The sequence below is a fragment of the Vicugna pacos genome, chromosome 12, assembly GCF_048564905.1.
Source record: "Vicugna pacos chromosome 12, VicPac4, whole genome shotgun sequence".
NCBI lineage: Eukaryota > Metazoa > Chordata > Mammalia > Artiodactyla > Camelidae > Vicugna > Vicugna pacos.
In genome coordinates this window covers 64,742,695-64,762,154 of record NC_132998.1, presented here as the reverse complement: position 1 = coordinate 64,762,154, position 19,460 = coordinate 64,742,695, and the positions used below count along the sequence as shown (strand labels likewise).

Sequence of the window (19,460 nt, the reverse complement as noted above, 5' to 3'; positions counted from 1 at the left end):
GGCAGAGAAGAGCATTTGTTTTTGGAGAGCAGCTCATGTGCTTTGAGCAGAGTCTGGAGTGCTCTGAGCATCTGATAAAGAGTCATTGAATGGATGGATGAAGGGACAGATGGGTGAGGGGACAGATGAACGGGTGGCTGAGGATTAGGTTACAAACTCAATCTCCCGATGCTGAAATAAGGGACACCTGCCAGAGCAGCATTTCACGTGGGGTCATGAAATCCGCTCTTTCCTGGGCACACGTTGTCATGGGTGTTTCACATTTGCCATCAGATCTGGTCCCGGCAGAAACTCCACGCACAGGATGTGATGCCTCCGTCTCCGAGCGCGGAGAGCGAGGTGAATGGCCTCCCACACAACCAGTCCTGAAGCCTGGGTCTGCGGGATGCTCCCCGCCGCCCCTGCACGCAGCACGAGATCTCAGCCTGCCCGTGGGCTCTAAGCTGCGACTGGGTGCTGAGTGGAAGTGGGGTGTCCCGGCCCCGAGCCCAGGGGCGGGGGGAGGGCCAGGAGGGGCACCTGTTCTCTGTGCAGGGCCGGCTGGGCCCAGCGAGGGCGCCGTGTTTGTCTGAGGCTCCTCCTGCAACGACACAGCACAAAAGTCATTGGATATGTGGGCGGCCCACTCAGCCTGAAAACCAGGCCAGTGACGCAGTGGGACAGAGGGAGCTTTTAGCCTAGACAAGAGGCATTTCCTTCGCACATCCAGGGCCGGGGACAGGGCCGAGGGGACAGTCTCCTGCAGGGTGAAATCCTACTTCCAAAGCCTGGTTTCTGGCATCTGCGTCCCCCTCCCCGCCGGGAGCCAGCGGTGCTGTAAGCCGTTGGCTCTCACCTGGGAGAAGGCAAGGCGGAGGGAGGAGTTCTGAGGACTCTGAAAAGCGTTATCTGGAATCAGTGACAAGGGCTGGTTATTCTGCTCTTCTCTTTCTTTCTGAAGCATCAACAGTTAACAGCTCATCCGGCCCGATCTCTACTGGGCCGGGCCAGCAGGGAGCCCGCGGGCCTGGCAGCGATCAGCAGTAATCGCCTTGCTCGAGCAGATAAGAATGACATGCAAATTACTCAGTGCAGCCCAGCATAACAGACGACATGCCAACGCTCCTAGAGCAGCCTTCCCCGGGAAGGGGGGGACAGCCCCTGGTGTCCTCCCGCTGAGTGGCCCCCAGGCAGCGGCAGGCCTTGGACCGGAGTCCCGGGGGCTGACCCGCATCTGTGCCTTGGCTTGTTCATGGGAGCACCTCCGAATTCAGCTCAAGGAAGTCAGTGTTGCTGGAGAGAAACTCGTGTCCCGCAACCCTGACCGTCCCGAGGTTCCGTGACCCCGGCCATCCCCCAAGCGGGAGCGGCGAGCCGAACGGCCCCTGCTGCCGGAAGCTGCACAGGGAGCGTGTCCATGGCCTGTTCTGGGGCCTGCGCTGGGCGGACGCTGGCTGGGTAACGACAGGTGACTCTGAGTCTGGTACAGAAAACCGCACGGGGGGCGGCTGCCTTTGACGGGGGGTCCTGGGTTGGGGCCGACCTAGGCTGGACCGGGGCTTTGCACCCCAGTAGCTGTGCTGACTGACGCCAGACAGGGGGACCTCAAGCCAGAGGGGCCTCTTCCGAGTGGCGTAATAAACTGACACAGGGACATACCAGGAACAAACGTGCTAAGGGCGTGATGTCTGCGACGTGCTTCGCGCCGTGTCCGGGGCAGGCTAAGCCCTAACCCTTCCTGGCTGTGGGTGACATTCGCTCCCCGTGGTTACCCCCGGGCCCTGCAGAGCTGGTCTCACCGCACGTGCACCCCTGCAGGACTCTCACCCGTCCCTGGTCAGGACAGCCTGGCCGTATGTAAGTCTGATCTGGGACCAGCGCACGGAGCTGCTGGCCTCAAAGAAAAGCCAGCCTCCTGGCCTCCTGGGTTGACCCTTCTGGGCCTCTGCTGCCTCGTCTGAGACAGAGCTGCCCTGTCTGCTCCTGGCTTTCCCGATCGCCATCATTTCGACTTGCGGATGCTTCGGCAGATCGGGCCCCCGGTCCTGCCCGACCCCCTGCAGCCGCTCCACACGGTCCAGCTTGGGCCCTGAGACTCTTACTCAGCTCACTCACAGAGACCTCTGCTTGTTCAGGTCTCCTGGTCCAGCTCTGGGCAGGGAGCAGGCCCTCGGTGAATACGTGCTCAGTTTAATCAACTGAAGGGAGAACCCAAGAGAAAAGTGGCTTTGCTGTTTGTCTGTTCATGTCCCAGCTTCTCTAAGTGGCACATCGGACCCGACATCAGCACATGCGTTTGAAGTCAGAGGAGGACTCGCCAACGGCAGAGCATCCACAAAGGCAGGATGTGACCACGTGGGTCCCACATGTGCCGAGAAGCCAAACCAGTTAGAGCCGTCCCCGCAGCCCACCAACCCAGACCTAGGTCCCTCCCCCCTGCCTGGGCTTCCGGTGCTGAGTTGCAGGTTTCAGTCCTGTGATGATTACACACAGAGACAGTCCCCAGGGGAACCCACAGAAGTTGTGAGCCCGCTGTGGGTCTGGATGGAGCTGGTGCGCGTGCGGGGATACGTGAGCAGAGTGGGGGTGGGGGTGGGGAAGTGAACATGTCACGCAGCATCAATGAACACCAAGCGACGGATAAATGAAAACGGTTTTTATTCACGTGATGTTTCTTCTGTTTGCGCTTACCTCGAATAAGCCAGCTCGCTGGATGTCTTCTTCTCGATCGACCCCGAGGATGAACGTGCATGTACCGGCTCCTCGGCCTGTGCAAAGCGTGGGAAGGCGTTTCCCATTTTCCCCACCCCTCTCTCTCCCTCCACCTTCTAGCGCTATTGGTCAGGGAGGAAGTCTGGTACTCGGTAGATTAAGTGAACACAGTTTTCATTTTGCAGAGTCACTGTCTCTGGCCTCAGGTGGCCGTGTGCACACACATTTCATTACCAGGAGCCCTGGGACAGAGCAGGAAGGGAGGACAGGCCATCACATCCATGTCCGTCCATCCATTCCTTTATTTGCTCAATCAGTGGTTACTGAGCGCCTAGGGCCCACTGGGCACTCTCCTAGGACCTGGGACACGGCCGTGAGTGAGGGGACAGGACCGACACGGCTCCTGGCAGTTCCCAGCAGGGATCATGAACAGGGGACTTCGGGATTTCAGAGATGCTGTGAAGCGAGGAGGCAGGGTGATGTTTCAGAGCACACAGGGGAGCACTGTCCTGGCCGGGATGTCAGGGAAGGAGGAGGACCCAGCCCGTGGAGATGGTCCCTGGGGGAGGTGCGCGGTGGCAGCCGGAGCCCCAAACAAAGCACTGCAGACAGAGGGACAGAGGGACCCTCAGTAAGAGCCTAGGTCCAGAGTCAGGAGACGCCGTGCTGGGCAGGGGAGCAGAGTGGACACAGGAGCAGAGCGGACCCCGAGTGCAGGGAGCTGGGGGAGAGGCGAGGCCTTGCAGATTCTGGTCCACCACTGCCAGCACGCTCATCTCTGCTCTATATGCTGCTCAGCTGCTGGTGCAGGCCGCATGTGCGTGCGGAGATGAGAGCCAGGCCTGAGACTCCCAGAATCCCCAAAACCCATGAGACACTCCAGAGCAGGACCACGCCGCACGCGTTCACTCAGACTCCAGTGCATCGGAGCACGTGAGCAGGGAGACGACTGCGGATAAACACGGCGCTCGGGCTGGGGGCTCAGTCTCAGGCAAGCTGCTGACCCTCTCCCAGCCAGACCGCACCTGTCCTGCAGCCGCAAGAGCACCCGGGCTGCCCCTTTCACAGGAAAGGAGCAGGAAGGATGTGGGAGCCTGGCCGTTCAGAGGACCCTGCATGTAAGATGCCGGGCATTGTTACAGCCACCGCCGTGGGGCTAAGCCGGTTTACGGGCAGAAATAACTCATCCTCCCACTTGTCAGCGAGCAGATAGATACCCGAGCTGATTAAACGGAGCTTCTGGAAGGTCTCCTCCAGCTCCATCGCTGAGACCTGGCTTCCAGCCTGAGCGCTGGGCCCTGCCATTAACCTTCAGGGCCCCTCAGTTAGCAGCAGCGAAGGGGCCTTGGCAGGTGTCAAGAATTTGGAGGGAGGGACCCAGGGCATCACCCCAGGCTGCCTTAAAAGGGTCTAAGTGTTCTGCTGGAGGGATGCCCAGGAAACATCGATCAGCTGCAGGTGGGGTGTGCCCGCAAGAGGCTTCCTCCCCGACCCCATCCCCATGCCGGGAGATGTTTGCAGTGGGGCCGAGGGGGAGCTGAGACCCACAGCACTCCCTCCTGCCTGCTCCGAGCATCGCTCCTTACAGCTGGACGGGGCCCGCGCAGCCCGATGACGGAGCAGTCCTAGGCGTAAAGGAAAGAGCCTTGCAGACTCTGGGGACTGAACCTGGAGTTGGGTGCTTACCCGAAAAGGAGATCAGCCCTGTCACCTGCTAGCTGTGTGGCCTTGAGCCACAGCTTCCCCGGAGGTAAGGAAGACGCTGCTGCCCCACGTCCCAGACCTGCCACTGAAGGGCCACGCGGCCTCTGACCACCTACTGGACTTCCACAGGACTCGGCATTCCCACCTAACACTGCAAATAACAACGGCAACAAGAGTGGCTTCAGGAGGGCCTTTGGAGGAGCAGATGAAATGATCTGTGAGTGATGTCCTCGAGGAACGTTCGTCCCCAAGTCCCCCGACCCCGGGCTGAATTTAGGAAGAGCCCGAGGAAAGCCATGGGTCTGCAGCCACACAGGGAAGGCCGCAGGTGGGAGCGCTCGGGGTGGGTTTTCCTGAGATGCTTCGGGCAATGACCCCCAGATCTGAGCTTCTCCCTAAAGAGGGACGGCTCGCTGGGCCTCCCCTCCCTGCACTGGCCCCGCTTCTCAGGATGCTGGGGGCTGGGAAGGCCCAGAAGGACGTGGTGTCCATGGTCCATGGTGGGTGAGCTCCCCGGGGCTCCTGTCAGTGGGAACTGATGGTGCCCGGATGACCTCAGGGGGCCCCAAGCCCAGGGCAGTGGGTCCTGCCCCCGAAGCCCTTCCCCGTCCCCTTCTCTGCAGACCCAGAAATTCCCTTCGTGAAACGTCTGTCTTCGTTTCTAAAGCCCATTTTCCAGTAAACGGAACCAGGCTGACGCTGGGGCCGGGCAGGCAGCGCACACGCTGAGCCTGGGGCCCCTCGTAACCCCCGCCCCCAGGCGGGACGTGCTCGCGTCCCCCCGAGATGGGGCTGCGCCCCCTGAAGGAGCTCCCGGAGCGGAAGCTGGCCCGGTGCGACCACCCGTGTCACGTGGAATTGCCTTATAACCGGAAGAGTGAAATAAACACCAGGAGTCCGTGTGACGCAGGGAATGGCTGATACGTAAATACTCGGGGAGGGGGCAAACCTCTCCAGCAGAAGACTCCAGATTACTTATGCAGACACCCTGCCTTCAAGAGACGGAGTCCAACAAGCCGCCCCTTTAATTTGGGCCGAGCGTCATGACGTCCCTCCAAGGAGGACGGCACAGAAAGGCGGGGAGAGAGGGCCTTTGCAGTGGGGACACCTGGCAAGCACACCTCAGCCAGGTGACCCTGCTCAGCATCGCGGTGACCAGCCACGGTGACAGCGTGAGCCCTGATGAGAAGGAATGAGGGCGCCTCACCGCTGCGGTCTTCCTCCCGAAACCCAGGACCCCCGTCTAACCCCGAGAAAAACATCAGACAAACCCGCCTTAGGGGCACCTACAGCACGCCCAGCCCTCCTCAGAACTGTCAGAGCTGTCCAAAACAAGGGACGTCTGAGCAACCCCGCAGCTGGGAGGGGCCTGAGGGCACAGGCAACTGGACGCTGCGCTGGACCCTGGAACAGGGGGGAAGCCATTAGATTAAAGAAACAACAACAAACAAGTGAAAAATAAAAACCGAGCGAAGTCTGAGTAAGTGGTGAAATGCAGGTAGCAACGGCCTATCCGTAGGGGTTCAGGAATCACGGCACATGTGGACTCACGCGAGATGCCCGTGGTAGGGAAGCTGGGCACGGTGCCTGTGGGGCTTTCTGTGCCATCTTTACCATTTTTCTGTGAATGCATACCTGCTCTAAAATAGTTTATTTTTTATTTTAATTGCTCTGTAGTTAGATGTGCTCTTTCATTCAAAATACATGAAAATGGGCTATGCAGCCGGGCTCTTTCTACTTTGAAAACCCGGCAATCTGTGCCATTCCCCCCTGCAGAGGGTCCCTTTACGGCCAGTGACACGGAGAAAGGGCGCCGTGGCCAGCACACCCTGGAGGGTGAGCTCCACGCAGCCCCTCCGCTCACTGGCTCCCTGGGAAGTAGTCGCTGGGAGATAAGGACCCATAGATGAACACGTCTTATTACCCAGAAGATTCAACCCATGGTGAGCTCAGTTTGGTCTCGTGGAAGGCAAACCTAAAAACACAGCAGGCCCGGTCAGCCTCCTCTGCTCCGTGCCCACCACACCCTGACCACACACAAGTCACACACCTTCCCTGTTGGCCCCAAAGCTTAGATCAGACTGGACGCGGCCAAGGTTTTCCAGCCAGAAAAGCCAGCTGCGTCACCAAGGAGGCTTTTAAGGTCTCAGGTTCTGGACCGGCTCAGCTGGCCCAGAAATTTGAGGTGCAAGGGGACACGAACGTTTGCCGTGCACAGATGTGAGCAGAGGGGAGCGAGCCGGAGCGGTCACCTGACACCCTGTCCTCAGCAGCGCCAAACTCACCTTCACGGGGGGCGCCTGGCAGCGTCTGGGGGCTGGGGCTGAGGGCGGAGGCCACGTGCCCTCCTCCCGGGAGCTTCCAAGCGGTGGCGTGGACACCACAACAGGGCCTGCCTGGGGGTGGACAGCTTTCTAAGTCCCTCTGGGGCTCAGCGCACAGAAGTGCTGGTCAAATAAGGACCCGGCTGGGGCAACACACGCGTGAACAAGCCGAGGGAAGGGAGGCGGCTGAGGGGCGGGCGGACGCTGGCCGCGCCCCCCGCACCTGCCGCAGAGGCTCCGCCCCCAGCAGCCCGCAAAGAGGTGGGGAAGCCCCCGCTTTCGCGGTCAGTCGCGCTTAAAGCTTTGATGGTCACATTGGACTGAGCACGGTCAGAATCGACCTCTGTGTGTTTCATTGCCTGGGTGACGAGGAATTTCGCGGTGCTGCCGGCCATCTCCTCCAGGGCCCGGGAGAAAAGCACCCTGCAGAGCGACTGAAAGGCCAGACAGAGAAGGGAGGACGCCTGCTGGGTCCCCGCCTCCTTGGACGGGCCGTCACATGGCGGCTACACGTGACAGGCGTGCACCTGCCTCACGTGGACGTGCAGGCGTGTAGGGCTGTGCAAATGGCTGCGTCCAAAGAGCCTTGAAATCCAAGCACACAGGCCGCTTTGCGACGTTGTAAGACGGTGTACTGTTTTTAACGCAGCTTCCGCGGATGGACCTCCAGGCGGCCTTCCCGTTTTCAATGAACAGGCTGCTGCCGGGAACCGTAGCTCCTGAAATGAGCGCCCCACCCCCACTGTCGGACCGCGCAGGGCACCCCCTCCCCAGCTGGGCCGGAGCCTGGCCGGCCTGCACGTGTCCTGCCGGGGTCTCGCCCTCCCCCTGGGGCTCGCGGCATCCCGGCGGTCTACAAGCCGGCGGCTCCCAGCACCCCCTACGTTTTCTGAACGTGGCAAGCGTGTTCCCGAGGGAAATAAAGCCGGGAACGAGCAGACTTTCTCGCAGACTTCACTCCATAAGGAAATGACCATGCTCTGTGTTCTTGTGTCCCGAGGAAATGCTTCCCCCGAGAGCTCGGCCATGTCTGCGCGGCCCCCGGAGGCGCATCAGAGGAACAGGCAGCAGGAACGACCGTCCCTGGGCGCCGGGCAGTTACACACAGTACTGGTCTCTTCATTATTTCTGCCCACGTCGTCTCATGACTGCTGCTCCAAGCCAACACTTTCTCGAGTCTTCAGAGAATGAGCCTCAGCAAACTCATACGGAAGCCTGTTTGGCCCCAGACAGTGAGTGTCCTTTGTGCCTTAGAGCCCACTCCAGGCCTCGGAGAAACAGCCGCGGAATGCAGACCTCGGCACACAATTAGGTGGCCGCACGTCAGACGGATGAGTCCCCCAGAGGGAGGGCCGTGAGCCGGGCAGCCAGGAGGGCGTGCTGCGAAAGCAAAGGACACTGGGGACCCGGTTTAGTGAGAAGGGGCAGACAGGGGGCAAAGACCTTTGCTGTAAGGGGATGAGCCTCAGGCTGAGGCCTGGAGGATGAATGAAGCTAGCTGGGGCACTGCAGTGGGCGGGGTGAGTCCCAGGCCATGGGGAAAACCAAGGAAAGAAAGTGCCATGGGCTGTAGGAAGGAGACCAAGGGCCAGGGCAGGGCGGGGCACGGCGAGGCTGGAGGGCAGGTATGGTGGGTCGAATTGTGTCCCCGAAAGATGCTGAAGTCCTGACCCCTGTACCTGTGCGTATGACCTCATTGAGAAAGAGGGTCTTTGCAGACAGATGGTCAAGTTAAGATGAGGTTTCTAGGATGGGCACCCATCCAGTGGGACTGGTGTCCTATAAGCAGACTGAAATGTGGACACTGTGACAGACCTGCACCAAGAGAAGATGATGTGAAGAAACAGGGAGAAGACAGCCACCTGCAAGCCAAAGGGCAGGCCTGGAACAGATCCTCCCCAGGGCCCCCAGGAGTAGCCCTGCTGACACCTTGATCTCAGACTGCCAGCCTCCAGCCTGTGAGGCAACAAACGCCTGTTCTTTAAGCCATGCGATCTTGAAACCAGGTGGGACCCTCGGGGGCTTTCCCGGGGACAGAGCCCTCCCCACCTCGTCCCACCTCTTGTTTGCAGAAAAGCTTCAGCCTCCTGGGTCTTCCCTCAGCTCCAAAGAGCACATCTCATCAGAGGCATGAGAAAACGCAGAAGCCAAGGAAAACAGTCAAACAAGGCAAAATAATAACAGTTCAACGTAAAGCAAAGTCAGGCACCTCTAGTTCCGCCTCAGGGGCTAGAGATCATACTCAGCCACGTGCTTGAGTGCTCTGCAGACGCTAAGCCCCACCCCCGGGTGCTGAGAACCAGCACGCAGACCCCAGACTGGCTGGGACCAGAAGGCTGGTGATTGAGACTCCCCAGACGTCACCCCGTCACCTCACCACCCGCCAATCAGACAGCTGTGCACGAGCTGACCACACACCCTGGGACCCGCTCCCTCACACGGTCCTTAAGGACCCCTCCCTGAAAGCCATCAGGGAGCTCGAGTCTTTTGAGCGTGAGCTGCCCGTTCTCCTTGCTTGGTGCCCTGCAAGAAACTCTGTACTTTCCTTCACCCCAGCCAGGGATCAGTAGGCTGGCCTGGCTGCACGTCGGGCGAGTGGACCCGTTCGGTTCAGTGACCATCTGTGCTGTTTGTCATGGCGGCCTGAAGAGGTGAATACAGCGGCAAAGGCCGGTCAGGTGGGGCCGCTCAGCCAACGTCAGAGTTTTCCGTGTAACCCCCAGGGTAGGAAGGCTGTGAGGCTCCCAAGGAGAGGAGGGCAGGTGGTGGGGTGAAGCAATCAGATGCTGGTTTAGGAGGACCCTCGGGTGGAGGCACCTAGACCACAGGGTCGGAGGTGGTGCTGGATGCACACGAGGTCACCTTCTAGGGCAAGAACCTGCTGTTCTCCCTAAAATGCCCCATGTTGTCTGGGGTAGAGTGCAAACGCTGTCGGCCGTGGACAAATCAGAGGAACACCACTGTAGGTGATAGAAAAGCCATCAGGATAGGCGGGTGCTTTCAGTGTCAGTATCGTGAACGAGGGCTTTTAAATAAGCCAGAAGGTGAACTGGACTACACTTGGAAAAAATCTTCTTTTCTTCAAAAGGTACCAATTGGAAAGTTAAGTCCGTGCACAGACCTTGGCTTCTGGTCAGCGCAGAGTCACTGGTAAAGAACTCGGTCTTTCCCTTACAGAGACACAGAGCAAGGCTGCAGACCCTGGACGGAAGGCCAGGCAGAACGGCGTCCTGGGAAGGGAAACGCAGGAGCTGAGCGCATGGTGACCCTGGCTTTCTGCCTGCGGCCAGCTCCCGGCCAGCAGCGGCGAGCCGGTGCCCGAGCACAGCACGGCCTGCCTGAGGGAAGGAGGCAGCGGCCAAAAAGGCCTGAGCCAAGAGCAGGGCTGCAAACACCAGGGCGAGGGTCCCGGGGTGGCAGAGACTGGCCACGGGGGACCCGGAGGTGACTGGAGACTCCAGGACTGGCCGTGTGGGAATGGTCTGGAGTTCTGGAGCTGCTGGTGCAGGGGCAGACGGCTCCCTGGGCGTCCTGGGCATCTGGTTGAGCAGCCAGGAAGGCCTCAGCCGAGGTAAGGAGAACGCCAAGACGGGAGCCCCACGCTCGGACTGAGGGCCAGACCAGCGCTCACCTGTAATAACCTGGAAGACGGTCTGCAGCACGAAACAGACCTGCCTTCTAGGAGAGCGCACAAGCAAAACCTTGACACGCCTTTAAGGAAAGGAGTATTACCCACTCTCCCTAAGACGCATCCCCACGATGTCCAGAGAACCCTAAAAATATTACCAGCCGTGAGAGGAAATGGGGACGAATGCCCCTTAGGTAATCAAAAAAAGGCATCAGGAGGAACTGATGCTGAGTGGTTGAGATGTTAAGATATCAAACAAGGGCTTTTAAATAGCCGTTTTCAATATGGACAGTGATTTAAAGTGAAGGATGGCTGCACTGAGCGAACAAACAGTGATCTCAGCAGAGACATAGACACTAAGAATAACCACACAGAAATTCTACTGCCGGAAAGTACAATATATGACTTTTTAAATTCACTGAAAGCGATTCAGAGAGATGGCATACTGCGGAAGGAAGTGTGAACTTGAAGACAGTGATGGAAATTATCTAATTTGAAGAGGAACAACAAAAAAGACGCCTCAGCCACAGGCAGAGGACCCACAGTGGGGCTTCTCATCAGAAACACCGGTGAGCAGAAGAGAACTGAACAGCGTCTTTAACACGTGAAAAAGGAGACAAACTCTTAAACCAGAATTACAGAACCAGCAAAATATAATTCAAAATAAATGTGAAAGAATGACAATTTTTCATACAAGAAAGGTGGAGAATTAGTCCCCAATGAACCAAAAGTAAAGGAGATGCTACCAGGAGTTCTTCAAGCAGATGATAAGTGTGTGGAATGAAAGCTCAGATTTGCAGAGAAGATTGAAGCACACTGGGTGGGTGACTATTAAGAGAAGTCACATTGTGATAACCTTGTACCGTAGGGGGAGGATGCATCGAGGTACCAAATATATGACAACACAGCACCAAGTCAGGAGGAGGCGCAGAATGATGCTGTTGGAAAGTTCTTAAATTTTAGATGAAATCATTTAATATTAACGCTAAGAGACTGATAAGGTAAGGATGTATATTGTAATCCCCAAGCACTTAAAGCTCACACTCACACACACGCACACACCTGCACACACGCACGGAAAGATGATGGAGGAAATGAAACTCTAAACTGTACTTGATTAAAGAAGGCAGCAGAGGGGAGATAAGGAATAAAAACCAGAGAACAAATAACAAAAAGGGTGTATTCAATTCAGCTCTATCCATAATTACATGTAATGCAAATGGTCAAGAATTATACTCCAGTTGAAACACAGAGATCATTGGCACACAGCCAAAAGCAAGACTCAGCTGTGACCTATTCACTAGAGAAAACTGAAACAGAGAGATATAATTTGAAAGTAAAAAATTGGAGCAAAGATATGCCATGCAAACATCAAACATGAGAATTCTGATGTGTCTAAAATAACATACGGGGGGACCGGACAGCTCAGTGGTAGAGCACGTGCTTAGCATGCACGAGGTCCTGGGTTCAACTCCCAGTACCACCATTAAAAATAAATACAATAAATTAAGTAAAATAGTGTATCATCCAAGACCAGGATTATAGAGGAAAAAAGGGAAATTTAATCATGATAAAAGGGTCATTGTACCACAAAGACACAGAGTCGCGTATGAGTACAGTTAACAACTGCAGCAAAACATAAGACAAAAACAGACAGGAACAAATAGGTAAATCCACAGTTGCACTTGGAAATCTTAAGCCCTCTCTCTCAGTAATTGATGGAACAAATAGTGAAAGCAGAATAAAACAAATTAAAAAAAACAGAATATTAAAGGATATAAAAGATTTGAAGAGCACTGTCAACCCATCTGACCTGACACTTCTAGAAAACTCTACCAGACCACCCCAGCAACCACACCACGCACATTCTTCTCCAGGACATGGGAAACGGTCACCAGTGTAGATTGCTTAAGGCGCTGGAAGATGCGTCAATACATTTCATAAGATAAAGATAAAAGCTTACATTATATGTCACCTGACTACAAGAAAATTAAATTAGATTTTAATAAAAATAAGAAATGTTTTAAAAATATCCAAATATTTGGAAATTTAAAAATACAGCTCTTTCTGTTCCTTTTTCCTGTCATCTATAGAACTGGGCACACATTACCACAATCCAGTTTTAAAACACAACCCCACAAAGTTTCATCTCACTTGTTTGCAATTAATCCCACTCCACTGCCTACCCTGGCCAAACACTGACTTTTTCTTCCTGTCACTATAAATTTGCCTTTTCTGGACATTGTATATAAAGAGAGTTGTGCAATAGATGGTCTTTTACTTCTGTCTTCTTCCATGTAGAATATTGTTTTTGAGATCCATCTGTCCTGTAGTGTATACAGTCATTGTTTCCTTTCCTCACTGAGTGATATTCCACTGACTGGACAGACCACGCTTGGTTCATCCATCCACCAGTTGGACATTCAACTTGCTTCCAGTAAAGGCTTTTGTGAACAGCGCCGCTGTGATCGTCCGTGTACACACCTTTGCGTGAACACACGTTTTCAGTTGTCTCGAGTAGAACTGCTGGGTTGTATATTGGCCTTTTTAAGAAGTTGCCAACCTGCTTTGCAAAGTGGCTGCACCATCTTACATTTCTGAGTGGTCTACCGTTGGGCCCGTTTTCCCACATCCTCAACCACCCTCAGTGGAGCTGGTCTTTGTTCCTCTGGTGGCTGTGAAATTCCCACTGTAGGTTCCATTAGCATTCCCCTGATGGCTCCTGGCAGCGATCCTGTTTCCATGTTTCTGGCACGTGTGTGTCTTCCAGGTGAAACTTCTCCTCAAAGCTTTTGTTCAATCGGATTATTTGTCTTCTCACTGAGTTGTAGTGGCCCTTTATATGGTCTAGATAAAAACCCTTTATCAGACAGACGATTTACAGATATTTTCTCACTGGGTGTGACTGGTTGTTTTATTTTCTTAACAAAGTCTCCTGAAGTGCCAAGGTTTTAATTTGATAAAGTCCAATTTATCTTTTTTTTTTTGCTTTTATGGATTACATTTTTGCTCTCATTTCTAAGAATTTTTGCTCAATCCAAGGTTACAAGAATTTTTATCTATGTTTCCTTCGAGAAGATTTTTAGCTTTAGCTTTTATAGTGACGTCTATAATGCATTTTGAGTTAATTTGTGTGTGTGTGGTGTGAGGTAAGGATTCATGCTAATTTAATTTTATATATGTGGATATCCTGTTGTCCCGGCACCATTTCTTGAAAAAACTACCCTTTCCTTTATTGAATTATCTTGGCAGCTTTACCAAAAAGGTCAAGGAACTACAAACACAAGGGTATGTTGCCTGACTGCGTTATCCACAAAATTTCCCTTGAACCAACATCACTTTGTTTTGATTATTGTGCCTTTATACTAAGTTTCAAAACAGAGTAGTGTGTGTCCTCCAACTTTAGTCGTCTTTTACCATTTTGGTTCTATTTCCAAACACATTTTTGGATCTGCTTGTCCATTTCTGAACATAAATCTATTGGGATCTGAGAGAGATTGTGTTGAATTTATACATGGGTTGAGGTGAATTTCCATCTGAACAATATTGAATCATCAGACCTATGGATGTGAGATATCACAAAATGTATTTAGATTTTTTTATTTCTTTCAGCAATGTATTATAAATTTCATTGTACAAGCCATGCCTTTCTGTTTAAATTTATTTCTAAGAATTCATTCTCTGGACGCTATTGTAAATAATATTATTTTTGGATTTTTTTTTATTTCTAGCTAATAAAAATGCAATTGATTTTTGTATATTGACCTTATATCCTGTGACCATCTAAATGAAACATGAGTAAAGAATAAATTTCAAGCAATACTAGAAAATATTTTTCAAATATAATGAAAATGCAGCAATTCAAAAGTTTGTGAAATGCAGCTAAAACACTGATTGATAGGAAATTACAGTTTTAAATGCTTATATTAAAAACAAAAAAGATTTATTTTATCTAAATTTCTCCTTTAGAAGCTCAAAAGTGATAATTAAATCCAAAGTAAATAGAGTGAAATTAATAACAAAGAAAAGAATTAATTAAATAGAAAAAAATGAAAGTCAAATTTGGTTTTTTGAAAAGATTGATAAAATTTTAAAACACTTAGCAAGATTGATTACGAATAAAGAAAACACAAATTATCAACACAAAGATTGAAAGAACAGATGTTACTGCATATCCCACAAACATTAAAAAGTCAGAAAACTTCATGCCAACGACAACTTAAGTAAAGCAGACAAATCCTTTGGAAACCACAACTTAACAAACTTGACAAAACATTACAAAAAACAGAAAAGTATAGGTGGTGTTCTTCACAGACACAGGTAAAACGGTAATGTTCCACAACTATCAGTAAATTGAACCGAGCAGTATGTGAATATGACATTTCCTGGAAGCAAGTAGACCTCGCAGAATCGCAGTTTGTTTAACATTCAGATGTCAATCAATTACATTAACAGAATAAAAGATAATATTTTATGACAGTCTCTTTAGATACAGAAAAATAACTGACCCACCATCAGCAGCTATTCGTAATAAACACTCCTAAGAAACATCATTGAGGAAAAGCCAGGCAATCTGTTAAAGAACGTCTATTAAAAACACCTACAGCTAACACTGCTTAACGGTGAAACACTGAAAGATTCCTTCCCAGGACTTGGGAACAGGCAAGGATCTCTGCTCGCACTGTTTATATTGAACACCATGTGGAAGAGTCTCTCCGGGCAGTGAGACAAGGATAGGGAATAAATGCATAAAGAGCTGAAGGGAAAATCTACACTGACTTCAGTTTCAGAAACAATTTTCACGTGAGAAAACAAGGAACCCATGAAAACAAAAAACAGCGTCTAACACCGGTAAGTGGTTTCAGCCAGGATGAGGATTACGGGGACAGTGTGCATAACTGAACTGTGTGCATTTAGAGCCGCAGCAAGAAAATGGAAAATATTATATTTACAACAGCATAAAAACTAAGCATCTTTAGAAATAAAGAAAAGAAAGTGTCTGCAGAACCCTACACCGAACCTGTAAGCAGCTGTTGGGGTCGACTGAAGAAAATATAATGAATGGAAATAAATATTTTTTATTTTTTTATATATATAAAGGTTTTTCGTGAACTTGGAAGCTCCAACTTTATATATCAGTTCTCCCTAATTTATAGATTCAGGCAATCCCAATCAAAATTTTAAATTTGTTTGTAGAAATTCAGAAGAATTGTGTCTATAAAGTTTCTAGATCTCAGAAAAGCGATGACTTCTTAGAGAAGACATAAAGAGCCATGAACTTTAAAATCCATCACAGATTTTATCAAGCTAAAAACTCTGCTAGTTCAAATAAACATTAAAATTTTAGAAACTACTGCAGATTACATCTATACAAATTCTCTCTCTATGAATTATATACGCAACTCAAACCAACTGAGAGCCACTTCCTACCCATAGAAATGCCCAAAATTAAAAATACTGACAACACCAGATATGCTCAAAGATTTAGGACAAGTGTGCCTTGCGTATGTTTCTAGCGGAAACGCAAAATGAAGCTACTGCTTTCCAAAATGGTTTGCTAGATGTATATTTACCCGACTCCTCTCCAGTTCCGCTTAGAGAGACAATGAAAATGTATGTCCACAAAGTGGCTTTTGCAGGAATGTTTTCAGCAGCCTGAAACATCATGGCCCAGAGCTGGAAACCGCACAAAAGTCCGTCAGCAGCAGACTGGACCAGCAGACTGTGGTTTGTGCCCCTGGAAGCCACTCATGAGTAAAACGCGCCAAGCTCCTAACACTCGTGGCAGCTCAGATGGGCCTCAAAAGGCCCCAGGGCCAAAGGAGCCCTTTACAGACGTGCACCCGCTGCGAGGCTCTGCCCACCTGGGTCCTAGAGCAGGAAGAAATGATCGGTGGTGACGGGTGTGGGAAGAGTGGGTTCCCCGTTAGGGGCTGTGCTGGGAGCGACTGGGCGGGGCTGGGAGGTGGCCTTCGGCCTGAAGGAAGAGTCAGGTCTTCATCACGGTGTGGGCCACAGCGGCACGTGTGTCTGCCAAAGCTTTGGGAACTCTACTCAGTGTCTGTGCATTGCCTGGTTTGAAATGCATGCCTTAAGGAAGTCAAAAACAAAGTCTCAGGCCATATCGCGGGAGGGTATGTTTTAATACAAACATCCAGAATGTAGCACAGATTCTATAAAGTGGTTAAAAAATGGAGATGGAGACTCCTAGAGAAAAGTGGACGAAAGACTCGAGCAGGCTGCTCTCAGAAGAGGGTCTCCACATGTTCCGTCTCACTAGCCGTCAGGAAAATGCAAATAAATCAAAATGAGGTGGTATTCCACCCCCAGTGGAAAGAGGAGTGACAGCAGGGAGGGTGGAACCTTCTGCCGGAGGGTGGAATTCCATCACCTCCTGGAAGACTGAGCAACAGTGCGTGGGTGTCAAGCCCTAACACACCGATGACTGTGGACCTAGCAACTCCGCTCCTAAGAAAACACCCAAGTGGTCACACACAGCCTCTAACAGACACGCCCAGGGACGCTTCCAGAAGCTCGGGTGTGGGCGTCTAAACTGGGAGGACTCAGACGCTGCGAACCCTGCGGCAGACTCGCGGCTGGTGCTGGAGACGTGCAGCACCTTCCCTGTAGGAACGGACTCCTCCTCCCTCACCGACAGTGGTGACTCACGCAGATGGCACGTCGAGGACGGAAGCCAGGCGCCGAAAAGCTTCATCCGTGCAACACCGCGTTACGTGGCGCCCAGAGTTCACACGGCCGCGTCGAGGAAAACAGAACTTGAGTTATTCAGGGAAGTGGGGCGTTTAGGGGCGGGTGGACCTTTGTAAATGGAGTGTCGCTGATCTACAGGGGCTGGTTTATACCAATTATTTGCTTCTCATGGGGGAGTTAATTAGGTTTGTTTACTCATTTGTTTATTTAATGGCGGCACTGGGGAGTGAACCCAGGACCTTGTGCGTGCTAGGCACGTGCCCTGCCACTGAGCTGTCCCCACCCCTCATACCAATTCTTTGGTTAGTATTTTAAGCATGGGACCAGGGTCAGAAAGCAGCCAGCCTTCTCGCCCTGTCTGGAAGGTGGAGAATGCCAGGTGCACATCCTCAGAGGCCGTGGCGGGGAGGACAGTCAGGAGGCCCCTGAGGTGCTGGTAACGCTCCGGATCTTGATCCAGACTGCAGCTCCACGTGCATTTGCTCTTAAAAGTTCCCCAGGCATTAGGTTTGTGCAATTTACTGAAGTGAAGTTTGCAAAGAAATACATTAATCAAACATTTAAAAAGAAACCTTTACAAATGAGAAAAAACAGTTTTAAATAAAAAGTTAACATGTGTTTAAAAGTGAATCAAATAGCGTCAAAAAGAAAGAAAAAAAGAACTATGACTCTGGAATACAAACCTAGAGGCTGCATCTGATGGAACACCGCAAGTGCGGCTCGGAGCGGCTAGAACACGGGGGTTGAACAGGCGAGAGTCAATATTCACACCCAATGGCAACAGCAGGCAGGATTTATACAGCTTTTAAACTGGTCAGTGTCACGCATTTAATCCTCACACCAAACCTGCAAAGTGCTAATGTCACCCTCATCTTACGGGTGGGATTTCAGGAAGACGGAGACTGTAAGGAGCTTGCCCAGGGTCACCCAGCGAGGGCCTTTTCGAAACTAGATTTAAACCCGGCCGTCTTCTTCCTGCTCATGCATTTTTACCGCCGTTCAAAATCGTCTCTGGATGAGAGAATGAGAAAGTCTAATGTTTTTTTCCTTCCGCAAAGAAAAATAAAGAAGAAGAAGTACTAGCGGAGATAAATTTCCATAATCTTAAAAGAAACGACCCCTGCAGGAGAGGAGGAGCTGCCCGTCGGAGCAGGGCGACCCCAGCGCCACAGCTGGGCACGCTGATGCGCGTACCGTCCGCCGCGACCCAGGCGGCCCCTGCAATCAGCCGGGGAGCAGAGAGGTGGCTGGGATCAGCAGCTCCACTCTGCCTGGCTGCCGCCTGCCCGCTCCCCCAGCCGTGAGGCCAGCCGGCTGTGAATCGGCCCCCTGCCCCCGGCTGCTGTCGCTGTGGCCAGAGGAGGGCGCCGCGCGCACCGGAGGGTGGGAGGGCCATTCCCCCCACCCAGGGGTATTCCTCCCCCCTCCGCCGCCCGCTCCCTCCATCCCCAGCACCTCCTCTCCCGGGGCAGGGGCGTCCCTGAGCCAGGCAGCTGAAGCACCGAGCACCCTGGGTGACCCGGGGACCTCCTCCCTGGGTCAAGAGGCTTTTCGGTGATGGGGCCTCAGGGCCTTGGCGCCGGGAGACCTGCCCCAATTACCTCTCTGCTCATTTCCTTCCTCCCCTGAGACAGTTTCTCCTCTGAAACCTAGGTCGGGAGGTTTGGCGTCCTGGATTGATCCCATTTTCCTTCTTTTTTCCAACGCTCTTCCCGGTCCCCCATTTCTCTGTTGCGGTCCCAGTTTCCGAACCACGTCCACGCTCCTGACGGGGCAGCGCGCTCTGCGCTGGCTCCCACGCTCCCCCGCGATCAGCCCCGCGCGTGCGCAGTGCGCCCGGCTCCGCCCCGCGCTGTGGCGGGCGCTCCCCCCGCCCCCCCCACAGGGGCTCCCACCTCGCCGGCCCTCCCCTCCCCACTTCCTAACGGTGCCGCCCCCACCTGCGGTCCTGTCCACGTGGGCCGAAGCCCTCTACAAGGCCGCCTCTTGTCAGGACCAGTGCTTGAGAGGGAGCAGGGCTCCACGAGACTGTGCCGCGTGCCCCGGCAGACGTCCCCCGTCTCGTCCTCATCGTGGCGCCGCCAGCACCTCTCCCGGCTGCCCGCCCTTCGTGGAGACCTGAACAGACCCATTAAGACACGACAGGAAACTTTCCAATTCCCCCCTTGAAGGGGAGAGAGGCGATTCTGACCCGTCGTCTGAGATGCTTCAGAACCCAAGCAGAGTCCGGAAGCCGGTCCCCACGCCCGTGGACAGCCAGCCTCGCCCGGGTGTGGCGGCGCCGCAGGAAACGAGCTGCGAGCGCGTCACTGCCCCGCGGGGAGCGGGCGCGGGCTCACGGCGGCCGCTGTGCGCCCCCGGCCCTCTCACCGCTGGGCCGTGCAGCCGTCCTGGGTAGCGCC

At 53.0% G+C, this 19,460-nt stretch overlaps 1 long non-coding RNA gene across 1 annotated transcript; it reads right to left on the bottom strand.

The window, feature by feature from the left end:
• Window positions 1-16,471: 16,471 nt before the first annotated feature.
• Window positions 16,472-18,806, bottom strand: LOC140700529 (uncharacterized). The gene is made up of 2 exons (XR_012078941.1): window positions 18,660-18,806; window positions 16,472-18,069 (listed from the first exon to the last, which is right to left on the bottom strand). It is a non-coding gene; the product is annotated as an uncharacterized lncRNA (long non-coding RNA).
• Between the last annotated feature and the right edge of the window lie 654 nt (window positions 18,807-19,460).